Source organism: Phascolarctos cinereus, unplaced genomic scaffold (assembly GCF_003287225.1).
Source record: "Phascolarctos cinereus isolate Bilbo 61053 unplaced genomic scaffold, phaCin_HiC Scaffold_4;HRSCAF=312, whole genome shotgun sequence".
In the NCBI taxonomy this organism is placed as follows: domain Eukaryota; kingdom Metazoa; phylum Chordata; class Mammalia; order Diprotodontia; family Phascolarctidae; genus Phascolarctos; species Phascolarctos cinereus.
The window spans coordinates 224,437,378-224,450,961 of record NW_027555847.1 but is presented as its reverse complement, the minus strand read 5'-3'; positions in this window follow the sequence as shown (position 1 = coordinate 224,450,961).

The following is a 13,584-nucleotide window of genomic DNA, read 5'->3' as shown; positions in this document are numbered from 1 at the left end:
AATATATATAAATATATACACTATATATAAATAAAAATTATAAAATATATATAAATATAAAAATATACATTTAAATAGAAATGTCTAAAATATATAAAGAACTAAGTCAAATATATAAGAATAGGAATGATTCTGGAATTGATAAGTGGTCAAGGGATATAAACATGTAGTTCTCAGAGGAAGAAATGAAAGCTATTAGTAGTCATATGAAAATGCTCAAAACCACTAATAATTAGGGAAATGCCAAGTAAAGCCATTCTGTGACACTGTCCACAGTAACAACATTGTAATGATGATCAAGTGTAAAACACTTAGCTATTTTGATTAAAAAAATGATCCAAGACAATTCCAAAGGATTCATGATGAAAAATGTTCTCCATTTCCAGAGAGTGAGAGTGAGAATGAGAGAGAGAGAGAGAGAGAGAGAGAGAGAGAGAGAGAGAGAGAGAGAGAAAACTGATGAACTATGAGTGCATATTAAAGAATACTTTTTTCTTTTATGGTTCTTTTTTGTCACACGGCTAATATGGAAAAATGTTTTGGATGACTTAACATCAATAACTGATATATTATTTGCCTTCTCAAAAGATAGAGGAAGGCCAGGGGGAAGGATTAAAATAGGAAATTAAAATAAAAAAATGTTAATTTGTAAAATGTAACTGGGAAATATTTAACAAAATAAACAAAACATATGCTAAAAATAACACCATTCTGAAGTACTAGTGCACATCTATTAGATTGGCTAAGATCACAAAATAAGGAATATGAGGAATGTTGCAGGAAATATGAGGAAATAGGTACACTAATAAACTGTTCCTAGAGCTGTGAACTAGTCCAGTCACTCAGCAAAGCAACTAGGAAGTATACCCCCAAGCCATTAAACTATGCATTCCTTTTTTTTTTTTTTAGCCAGAGGAAAAGTTTATTAGTGATAGAACACTTAGGGCCAGGTGATGCCTGTAAGGACAAGTGGGCATGAGAGGTTCTCAGCCTTGTGGGCCTCAAATTCTCAGCCAGGTGAAGCCAGTAAAGAGGAGCGGGAATGAGAGGTTAGGGTAGATCTTACATACTTTAGGTGACCAGGGAAGGGTCTGGGAAAATGGTCTGGGAAAAGGGTCTGGGTGAGAATTCCCAGAGATTGGAATGTCTAAGAGATTGAATAGACAATGGGAATAGATAATGAAGGAACTGAAAGGTATCTCAATGAAATTAAAAGGTAGGCTAAGGCTTTCAAAGGGAGATGAGGGGCTGGGGCCTGTAGACAAAAGGGGAGCCAGATTCCCTTTAGGGCAAGGGGCAAAGACCTTGGCTTGGGCCACACCCCCTCATTCACCCCTCAAACAAATTTGACCCAAATTCTTTTGGGGAAAGGGGCGAAGGTCTGGACTTCTGAAACTGCTTCCTGTTGGCAAGGGGCGTAGAGCTGTCCCTGCCTCTCTGGATCCTGTTTGAGGGGTCATAATTCAAAAACCTGGCTGATGCCAGGGTCAGAGGGGCAGAATCCTCGGGTTGCTGTACAGCCTGAGCAGTCATCTGAAAGTTGATGGCTCCAACCCTAGAAGAAAGGAATCTGGCAAGGATATTTAGTAAACATGGATGAAACAAACACAAAAATATGATCAGTAGTGGAATGAGAATAGGAACCAGTATAGAAAGAAGCCAGGACTCCCATGAAAAAGATTTTGGAGCACTAAAGTTATTATGAATTTCTTGCATCCAACTAGCTTTCTCCGATATATGAGCAGTGCAGAACTCTATCTGCCCGAAATTGTTATACATGCAACAAAATGTGTTTGCTAAAGCACATACACTCCCAATGGAGGCAAGCAAGTAGTCTAGGGCTATTCTGTTATCTAGAACTACTTTTGCTAAGGAATCCAAAGATTGCTGGATTTCCGGAGACCATAAGCTGTCACATTTGCCAACTGGTGAATAGTCTCTGTAAGGTTAGAGAGAATATGTTCATGCTAAGTTATACCAGGACATAAGATAGTGTGCTCCCTTTTTAAGAGACCAGAGGACATTTCCCCAAAAGCCCTGTTTTGCCTTTAAGTTAGAGACTGCGGGCTGTTTGGCATTGAAAATGGAGAAGGGCGGTGCTAAAAATCCGAGAGTGCACACCCCGAAGTCTTTGTAGGGTGTCAAACACTGAGTGACCAAAACAGTAGTTCTGGGGTCTTGCCATCTGTTGGCACTTTTTCCCTTCCCCAAAATTCTTGTCACTAGTGTATCTGCACAGGTAGTGCAGGTCAAAAGATTAGCAGAAACTCTCAAGCCCTCCCTCCACAGGGGTGTTAACTTGTCTAGTGGCCTTGGAGCTTGTCTCCCAAGTAAGGGAATATTCCCCTGTGGAGGAGAAAGGTGTAAATATACAGAGTAGCCCATAGAGAAGTGGCAAGCATAAATGGAGTGGCATAAACTTCTGAGAAAGTCATATTGGGAAGGGGGGCTTTGTGGAGATGAGCAGCCACTGCCAGAAAGCTTGCAGGCCTTCCAGAGGCTCCTAAGAACCCAGTTAGGGGTGTGGAGGTCAATTTAGATTTTAAAATCACAAAAGCCTGGTCTGGGCCCCACTCTTGAGGGAGTGAGTCAGGGCCCAGAGGACAGTCATAAGGGGCTTAACAATCAAACTATTATTAAGGATCCAGAGTCTACAAAATCTACCCATGCCTAGAAAAGTTCGAAATTGTTTCTTAGTGGCTGGGACCAGGAGTTTGTGGCCCAGAAACTTTACAGACTGGCATGCTATCTGGACTTTGTTCAAAGAGACCCTATAGCTTTGAGTTCCCAGGAGATTAAGCACTCCTGAGGCAGTGGGCTGGGTGGGGCTATAAACACGGGGAGGGGAAAATACTTTAGGGTCCAGGAGGTGAACAACAGCTGGGGTGGCAAAAGTATCCCAAATTGTCTCCCACACTTCCAGGGGAACATGGGGAGGTCTGGCACACAGAGGGAAAAGGGAGATGGGACGCTTAACTAGAGAAAATTGGCTCCCCAACTTCACCATCAGGTTCCTTCCCAACGAGGGGGCAGGGCAAGAGAACACAAGAGAGGAGTGTTTAAACAACAGATTCTCAAATAGGCAGGGGGAGGGGTATGTCTGGAGACATCCCTCAGTTACCTCTCCAATGACCATGACCGGATGGGTCAAGGAGCGAATAGGGCCAGAGTACTTGGTTAAAGCAAAGAACATAGCCATGATATTGTGGGTAACCTTACCTTCAGCCTCAATTTCTGCCCAGGGCTTGTGAGGGAGATGGAGAAAGGGAGCTTGCCGACCCAGGTTCCTTTGTCCTCCCCAGTCTTGAGAAGACTGGAGGACAGGGTACTGGGGGCTGCTCTATCACCTTACCTCAGGGACAATCCTTCCTCCAATGTCCCTCCTGGTCACATCTTGGGCAAGGTCCTGGAGGTGTCTGTCTTGGGGGCTTCCTCCAAGGGGGCACCCTGGAGGGGCACTCCTTGGACCAGTGAGCCTCCCACTGGCCTCCCCTGCCCAAATCACTGGGTTTCCTCCAAGAGGGTGACCTGGAGGTAAACTCCTTGGACCAGTGACCCTCATGGTGGCATCGAAAGCAGGTTTTCCCACTGCCCAAGTTGCCAGGAACACCCTTGGGTCTTTCCTGACCATGGCAGCAGCCAGGAATGAGCATGTTCTTTGTCTCTAGCCCTCTGCCTGCGTTCTTTCTCCTCTGCTGCAACTAGGTCCCTGTTGTTAAAGACTCCAAAGGCAATCTCCAATAACTGAGCCTGAGGTGTTTGGGGTCCCATTGCCAATTTCTGTGGTTTTCTCCTAATATCTGGGGCAGATTGGTTAATGAAATACATGCTAAAGATTGCTGCCCCTTCTGTAGAGTCAGGATCTAAATTCGTATACTTTTTAATGCCTTCTACTAGCCTATCTTGGAAAAGGGCAGGGTTTTCCTTTTCTTCCTGAGTAATTCCCTTAATCTTTTGAAAGTTTACCTGCTTTTGAAATGCTGTTTTCAGGCCTTCTAAGAGGCAAATTATCATGTAGTCTTTCTTTCTCCTATCCTCACTCTTCCGATAATCCCACCCCCGGATCACTAGCAGGAACAGCAGCTGTTCCTGGGGGGTATTTTGTGGGGTCATTGCTAGCAAAATCAACCCCAAAATTTTAGGCTTGTTCCCAGATTCTCTTCCTCTCCTCAGGGGCACAACAGGTAGAGAAGAGGACATGCAAGTCACCCCAAGAAAGTTCAAATTGTAGGGACACATCCCTGAAGCCCTCAGTAAATTTAGTTGGATCTTCAGAGTATTGATCCAGCCTTTCCTTAATCTGGGTGAGGTCTGAAATGGAGAATGGAGCATGCACCCTAAGTGTCCCATTAGGAGAGGTGTGGGTACTTCCCTTAAAGGAAAAAGCCCTGAAGGCCCTGTGGGGTCAGGGGCTTGTGGGGGAGGGAGGTAGGAAGTCCCACTTCTCCTGAGTGAGGGACTGGAAAGTGCCGGCTGAACTGGCAAGGCCGAGGAATCCGGCTGGCAAGGGGGAAGATTACCTGACACCAGAGGAGGGGGAGGGATCAGGGGAGAAGACACCATTGTGATACCCTGAGGAGGAGTCCCGTCTGAAGTAGAGGTCTGGGGAGGAGGCACCAAGTTGAGAACCTTGTCCAGAGCTTGAGCTGGGGTCTCTCTGGAAGTAGAGGCTGGGGCGAGGCCCATGCTCAAAGCCTGAGTAGAAGTAGCCTATAGAGCAGGGGCCTGGGGAGGAAATGGAGGGACCAGAGGAGCAGAAGGGAGGGTCTGGGGAGAATGAGGAACAGTGGGAGAGGCCAGAGGACAATGGGGTGCAGATAGGTGCTGGGGAGGTGGTGCCCATGGAGATTGGGAAGAGGGGGATGCCATAACCCTAAGGAGCCATAAGAGGATTTTCTAAAAGGTCCATTTGGTCCCCACTCACCACTAGTGGGGTGGCTCTAGCTACAAGCATCTTACAATCCTTTCTGAGAATGGGATCTCTAGAAAGCTCAACAAAAGCCATTAAGTAAGAAATCTCCACCCATTTTCTTTCTCTGCAACAATATTTTTCTAACTCTGAGAGGGTCTTTACCAGTAATGTCCCCAAAAGGGGCCATGCCTCATAATTTTCCAGGTGATACTGAGGCCAAATGCTGTTACAAAAATGCACCAACTTTTTCAAGTTCTTTATAGAAGCTAAGATTTTTCCAATTTAGTAAAAGACAGCCCAAAGGCGAATTCTTGGGAAATGAAAAGGATTGACCTATTGTGGGCTTAGGGAAAAGAAAAAAAAGCAAAAGCAAAAAACATACATCCAACAATTTCCCAATTCCCTAGCGCCGAGAGAACTGAGAAGTTTGAACCTATGCTTCCTGATAGGGAGTCCATCCTCTATGCTAAAGAAGGTGTATACCCAAGTCCAAGTGCTCAAGCAGAGGCACTGGACCGAAAAGCCTGGGAGCATCAGGCAGAGTTCAAGACAGCCTCATAGGTGTCTGACCTAAAGGAACCTGAGAGGTCAGGCCCAAAAAAACCCCTTCCAAATCAAGCCTGGCTAGCTGCTTGGAAATCCAGGTCCAAGTGCTCAAGCAGAGGCACTGGACCAAAAAGCCTGAGAACATCAGGCAGAATTGGGGAGGGGGAAGCTTACTAGTGGTGGCTGAAGAAGAGTTTGAGATTTGGCAGTTATTTCCTGGTCAGGGAACCATATGAAGAGGTCTAGGACTTTTGGGGTGCTGCTGGAACCCCACGATCATGGTACCGGGCCCTGTCTGAAAGAATTCAACTCAAATCTTCTTCAGCCAGAGGAAAAGTTTATTAGTGATAAAACACTTAGGGCCAGGTGACACCCATAAAGATGAGTGAGCATGAGAGGTTCTCAGCCTTTTGAGCATGAGATTCTCAGCCTATGCATTCCCTTTGACTTAGCAATATGGATGCCAGGTGTATACTCCAGAGAGATCAAAGAAATAGTAAAAGGACCTCTATGTACAGAAATATTTATAGTAGCCCTTTCTATGGTGGCAAAGTATTGGAAACTGAGGGAGTGCCCATCAATTTGGAAATGGCTGAATTAGTTATGGTATGTAAATGTGATGGAATATTATTGTGCTGTAAGAAATGATAAAGGGAATAGTTTCAGAAAAACCTCAGAAGACTTATATGAACTGATGCAAAATAAAGTGAGAAAAATCAGGAGAACAATTTACATAGTAACAGCATTATAGTAAAGATAATCAGCTGTGAAAGACAGTAACTTGAATCGACCCAATGACCCACTACAATTCCAAAGGACTCACAACAGACAATGTTATCCATTTCCAGAGAAAGAAGTGATGAACTCAAGTGCAGATTAAATAATTTTCTTCCTTTCTTTCTTTCTTTCTTTCTTTCTTTCTTTCTTTCTTTCTTTCTTTCTTTCTTTCTTTCTTTCTTTCTTTCTTTCTTTCTTTCTTTCTTTCTTTCTTTCTTTCTTTCTTTCTTTCTTTCTTTCTTTCTTCTTCTTCTTCTCCTTCTTTTTTCCTTCTTCCTCTCCTTCCTTCCTTCCTTCCTTTCTCTCTCTCTCTCTTCTTCCTCTTCTCTCTTCCTTCCTTCTTCCTTCCTTCTTCCTTCCTTCCTTTCTTCCTTCCTTCCTTCCTTCCTTCCTTCCTTCCTTCCTTCCTTCCTTCCTTCCCTCCTTCCTTCCTTCCTTTTTTGGAACATGACTGATGTGGTAATTTCTGTTGCAAGAACGCTATTGTAATAGGTATAGTATTTCTTGCCTTTTGAATGGATGAGGGAGGTGTTGGGAGAGAGATAATCTGAAACTAAAAGTACAGTAAAATTGAATGAGAATAGAAAAATAAAAATGATGACTTGAAAATAAAATAAAGTAAATGGTTGGCTGATTGTCCTTCATTCTTGAAGAGGAACAAAATGACATCAATATGCTAGAGTAAATTTACAGTGTGACTGACTGGCTGATCAGACCAACATGAGCTCAGAATGTTCTACCATACCTCAAGCACAAATAGTCCATGTGAACTTTTGGGGTGGATTCTCCAAACTTGCTCATCTTGTATTTCTTTTGAGTTACTTCGCTTTCACTTTCACTCATACAACAAATTATTTGGGAGTCTACTTTGAAAAACAGAGGAACTGCATGCACACATTTAAAAAAAATACTCTTTATACAAATAAAAAAACCATCTAAATAATTTGAAAAAAATGAATTGCTCATGGGTAGGCCAAGCCAATATAATAAAAACCACAAAATTACATAAATTAGCTTACTTTTCAGTGTGATGCCAATCAAACTACAAAAAGATTGTTTTATGGAGCTAGAAAAATGATAACAAAATTCATTCAAAGTTCAATTCAATTTAATTTCACTAACATGTATTTTATACCCACTAGGTATCAAGGATTAAACTAAGGGCTATAAACATAAATAAAAGAGTCTCTTCCCTCAAAGAGCTTACAATCTAATTAAAGCAGAGAGTAAAAACACAAACGAGAAGAAACTGGAGTGGTTTGGAAGTGGGAATGAAGGTACCCAGAAGAGAACCCTGAGAATTTTGGAGTCAAATAGAGGGAGCATAACTGGTGGGATGAAGAGCAATGGGTTAAGAATGTCCAGACAATCAATGAAAAAAAATGAAAAAGAAAGGAACTTAGCAGTGCCTGATTTCAAACAACACTACTACAAAGCCATATTTCTAAAAACAAAAAATGGTCTTGAGTAACAAATAGAAAGGATAATTAGTGGAAAAACTTAGGGACATAATATACAGAAACAAATGAGCATAGTAATTAGTTTTTGATAAAAATGAAGATCCCAAATTTTGGGGCAAGAACTCAATATTCAACAGAAACTGTTGGAAAAATAGTCTGGCAAAAACCAGATATATACCAATATCTCACATGACATACCAAGATAAGCTCAAAATGAAAACATGATTAAGACACAAAGTGTAATATCATAAGCAAATTAGAGGAACATGGAGAAATTACTTCTCAGATATATGGATACAGGAAGAATTCATGACCAGATAAGAAATAGACAGGTTCACAGAAGGTAAAGTGAACAATTTTGGTTACATAAACTTAAACAAGATTTTGCATAAACTACCAAATTCTTTTTATAATACAAATATGGTGCTGATACCCAAACTGAAAAGAGTCAAAACAGAGAAAGAAAATTATAGACCAATTTCCCTAGTGAATCTAGATGCAAAAAATTTAAATAAAATATTAGCAAAGAGATTACAACAATTTATCTGAAGGATAATACACTATGACCAGGTAGGATTTATACCAGGAATGCAGGGCTAGTTCAATATTAAGAAAACTACCAGCATAATTGACCATTTCACAAACAAAACTAACAGAACCCTTGCTTGAATGGTTACAGAACAATGTGAGCAAAATCAGGAGAACAATTTATACAATTGCAATATTGTAAAAATAGTCAACTTTGAAAGTCCATGAACTCTGATAAGCTCTAACTATGACAAATGACATCCAAAGGACTCATGAGGAAACATGCTATCCAGCTTTAGGGCAGAGAGCTAATGGTTCCAAAGTGCTGATTGAAGCACACTTTTTTTAAAAAAAATTTTTATTTTCCATTTTTGGAGGACATGGCTAATGTGGGAATTTGTTTTGCAATAATTGTAATTTATTTTTACAGTTACATAATTGTAATTGGTTTTGTTTTTCTTGCCTTCCCAAAGGGTAGGGGTCAGGGAGAGAGGATAGTGAAAGAGAATATGAAACAGAAAATAAAACAAAATTGAATCGTGTAAAGAAAAAAGGTATCATTTATTAGATAAGGAAGATGTTAGTTATGCTGCCCTTTGCCATTGTCACATCCAATATGAATTACTGTGCTAGTCGTGGCCACCATATTTGAGAAATGACATTAAAAGACAAGAGAATATCTAAAGAAGGATGACCAAGATTGACAGATTTATTCTATGCCATCTGAAGAGCTGCTGAAGGAAATAAGGATGCTTTACTTGGGGCAGAGACAATTTAGGAAGGTGTGTTAGCTGTCTTCAAATGTTTGGAGGGTTGTCATACTGAGGAGGGATTAGACTTGATTTACATGACATCAGAGACCAGAACTAGGACCAACCATGCAAGTTACAGGAGATACATATTGGCTTGATGGGAGTGGAAGATGCCTGAGGATTTGAATTACCCACAGTTAGAGCTGGGTTGCCTCAGGAAGTAGGAGGCTCTCTTTCTTTGGAGGTCTTCAGAGAAAGGCTGGTGGTGTAGTGGATAGAATGCCAGCCTTGGAGTAAGGGGCACATAAGTTCAAATCCAGTCTTAGTCACTTACTTGCTGTGTGACCCTGTGTACCTCAGTTCCTCATGTGTAAAATGAGCTGGAGAACGAAATGACAAACCACAGTAAGTCAGACAGACTGAAACAAGTCAACAGCTAACAAGAGAAAGGTTGGATAAGACTTGCTTGGCCTACTGCAAATAAGATGTTTGTTCATATATTTTGTGTAGTAAACAGGCTTTTAAGGTCCCTTTCAACTCTGAAATCATATGATTATGTGATTTAGCAAAGAGAACGAACAGATTTTTTTTCCTTATCTGTAGTTGGAAGCTAATAATGAATTGATACCTGAGACTTCTTACTTGCCTTGGGATGATGTCTCTAACCCTGGTCAGCATCTGGGATTTGGTCACATTGTGAAACTTCTATAGAGACTTCCCCTAGGTGTGTTTCTCTGTGCATGACTAGAGAACATTTGGAGAGCATTTCCCTTTCCTCCCAACACTTCAGGGGTTTGCATGCTATGACTATGTATGATATTGCCTTATTAGCAGAGGGCAATTTTAGTAAATGCTAACATTTAGATGGTGTTAAAAGTTTGCAAACTCTTTTGTAGCCATTAATTCTTTTCAGTATCACAAAAAATCTGTTAGGGAAATACTATAAATGCAATTTTCCCCACTTCTCAGATGACTAAGTTAAGGCTCAAAGATGATGCATCCTGAGCTTGGAGAGATATTTGAGCTCTTAGAGTCTCTCATTTTATTGATGAGAAATGTCAGGTGATCGTGCTATGAGTCATAACTTTCTGACCAGTTGTTCAACCCCCTTACCATCTGTGGCTGAGAGTTCCAGAAGCAGCTCCTGCTGCTGCTGATTCAGTGACTCCCAAGGTCTGCTCCTGGTTTTCAGGGTCTAGGGTTGTGCTGGTGTGACCTGTGCTGGACTGTGCTCTATTCTCACTCAGGTGCAACAGACCTTTCTGGCTGACCTTCTAAGTCATCTTTGGAGTCTATGGGCTGAGTGGTCTGGAAACCACCACTGTTGCCACTGATTCACTTGCCCCTAGGCCTGTTCCAGGTTTGCTGGTGCTTGGTCTCCAATGGCACAGCCTGCACTATATTGTGTTCTTCTCTCACGCTGGTGCAACAGACCTTTTCTGCCAACCTTCCAAGTTGTATTGGGTTGGAACATTGTTTCACTCTCTCTGTTTGTGGGTTCTGCTGCTCTGGAATTTTTAAAATAATTATTTAAAGGTATTTGAAGAGGCTTAGGAAAGAGTTTAGGAGCATCCTTGCCTTTCTGCCACCATCTTGGCCCCCCTTCCAAAATAAATGATTAAAATTAAGAAAAAAGTAAATTTTATTAAAAAAACTGTTCCAGGATTATACCATTAGATAAAAGACCTTGACTAAATGCAATACTCATTTCTGTCATAAAACAACAAACCTAATGGAGGTATGCATTGAAAGGTCATTTTTTCATATTTTACATCCATATACTTGAAGCCAACAGCTAACATTATTTGCAGGGGAGAAATAGTAAAACTTTCCTAAAATTAAATACTAAAGTAAAGATGCTTATTACTAGTTCACTTAATTTTAAAAATTCTATCAATAGACATAAGAAAAGGTGAACAAAATTGAAGATTGAACATTGACAAAAAGAACATGAAATTATTCCCATTTTCAGATTGCATTTTGGCTTACTCAGGCCATCCCAGAGCATTAGCCAGGAAACTAATTGGCATAATGCCTACATTAAAGTGATAGTTTGCAAAATAAATCCATAAAAATCCGTGTTATTTCTATGCTATAATTACAAAAACCAGGAGGAAATAAGAGAAAGAAAAGTCACTCAAAATCTTCCTAAAATACCAAAAAAATCTTGAAGTCTAACTACAAAAACAGTCTAGACTTGAGGAAATATAATTGTAGCCTTGTCTATATGAACTGATGCAAAGTAAATTTAGGGCCAAAAAAACCAATATACACACTAACCACAATGATGTAAATGGAAAGAACAGTGACACCAAAAAGTAGTTTCTATTGTAGTCATATCAATCTGACACTCCTTTGCATGACATTATAGTTAGTTTGCCTTCATTTGTATAATCTACTTTTCCATAAGATGTCATTAACATTTGTAACTACTTCTCTTTTTCTCTATTGCTGGGTACTGGTTGCTTATTGAACTCTAATTGTTTTTCTTAATTGTTGCAGTTTCCTCTGAAGCTGAGCAATGGACTACCCCTTTCACCAACTATACCCATTGTCCTGCAAGCTATGTTAAGGACCAAGAAGGCAAACCAACACTGAAAATTTTCCTTATCATTCTACACACCCCTACCTACAATCACGCTTCAGATTTTTCTTTTATAATCCAAAGACACCTAACCCTCAGATTTCAGAAGTAACTTATTTTACCTCATTAACCAACCAAACAAAAAGAAATGAGTCTTTGCTTAACCACAGGAGAGGAGTACTAATATTTTTCAGATGGTCTTTTGGAGATCTCCATGGTTGAAGACTATTGTACAAAGTTCAGTGGTGTAAAGTGTCACATACACTGCTCCAGTGGATCGTGTTCCAAAAAAAATGACCCCTAACACATTACCATCACTCTATATTACTAGACTATAGTGGCTCAATGGATGAACATAGAGAAAACAATGAATTGAGTATCTGTATATTATTTTTACGAAAATTGTATTTGACAATCACAATTATAGTGAATGTAGTAATATTGTGGATTTGTTACTTGTTTTTAATATTCTGCATTCAATTGAAGCACATAATTTTTTACTTGCTTTTTTCATTTTTTTCCATTAGGTATGCATCTTCTTTTATAACATAACTACTATGGTAATGTATTTTGCCTGATTGAACATGTATAACCTATATCAACTTGCTTCCTGTCTCTGGGAGATGGGAGATGAGGAAGAGAGAAAAAGAAAATTTGGAACTGAAAATTTTAAAAAATTAAAAATTGCCTTACATGTAACTTGGGCAAAAAATAAAATGTCATTCCTTTAATATTCTTCATTGGACAACTATGCTGCTACTAACCACAAAAGACATTTCTGGAAACCTCTTGTTTAATGTCTAGTATCCCTTAAAATCACTTCAATATCATTTAGTTGGATGAGCAATTTGGATGGTTTTGATTATCTTATTTTTTTTCCAATTAACTGATCAGAATGTTCATATAGAAATATAGTTTAACCATGAAATAGTTCAGTAAGTTCTTTTTTCCTTTTCAGTCCCTTCCATAAACATTTGAGTGTAAACACTGACAAAAACCTTGGGCTTACTTGGATCAAGTTCTATCCTGGGAATTCTTTAGAAGTCACCATCTTTTGGGTGTGTCTCCATTCAGGGTTTCACCTAAGAAAGTCAGCATTTGTCTCCTTTCTTATTCTCTATGCAAATGGCAAAAGGATCTTCAATTTCCACATGAATATTTATGCTAACAATTTATCAAACAAAGCATAGGCTTTCTTTCAGATGACAAAAATTGTGAAAGAAAAGCATTTATACCTAAGCTTGTAAACAAACCAATGCATGTTCAATGGAATTCTTTTATTTTAAATCTCTCCCCCCACAATCAATGTTAAATCTTTGTCTTGAATGTTTGAAAAAAAAGTCAATGAAAGAGTATAAAATGATGCTGGTGGAAAGAGTAGATGTCCTTCCAGCTGGAACATTCTAAGATGTTTGATTCTTTTTTCACCATCTCCAGTCAGTAATCAATTTTTCTTTTGTCTCTTTTTCTTTCTTTTTTTCTTGTATTTGTTTAGTAGATGGTGTCCCTCCCTTGAATCTCTTTCTACATCTTCTGGATCGCTCTCAGATTATTCTTCCTAAAATGTTACTTGCAAAATGCCATTCTCCTAGTCAAACTTTCCATTTTTTCATTTTCTACAGGGTTAAATACAAACTCCTTGTAACCATAAACATACCTTTTTTCCAAAGTACATTTTAATGTAGTATAAAGGTGAAATCATTTTGAGCAGCTAGTGGATAGGGTACTTTGCTTGGAATCAGGAAGACTCATATTCATCAGTTCAAATCTGGCCTGAGACACCTACTGGCTATGTGACCCTTGGCCAAACAGTTAACAGTGCTTGCCTCAGTTCTTAATCTGTAAACTGGGCTGAGCAGGAAATGGCAAACTTTTCTAGTACCCTGACCAAGAAAACTCCAAATGGGGTCATGGAGAGTTATACACAACTGCAAGAACTCAATAACAACAAAAAAGGTGAAATCAATACTGTTGTCAAATTTATTGCCCCTGATGCTTTGTGACCATTGGCAATCATTTAAGCAC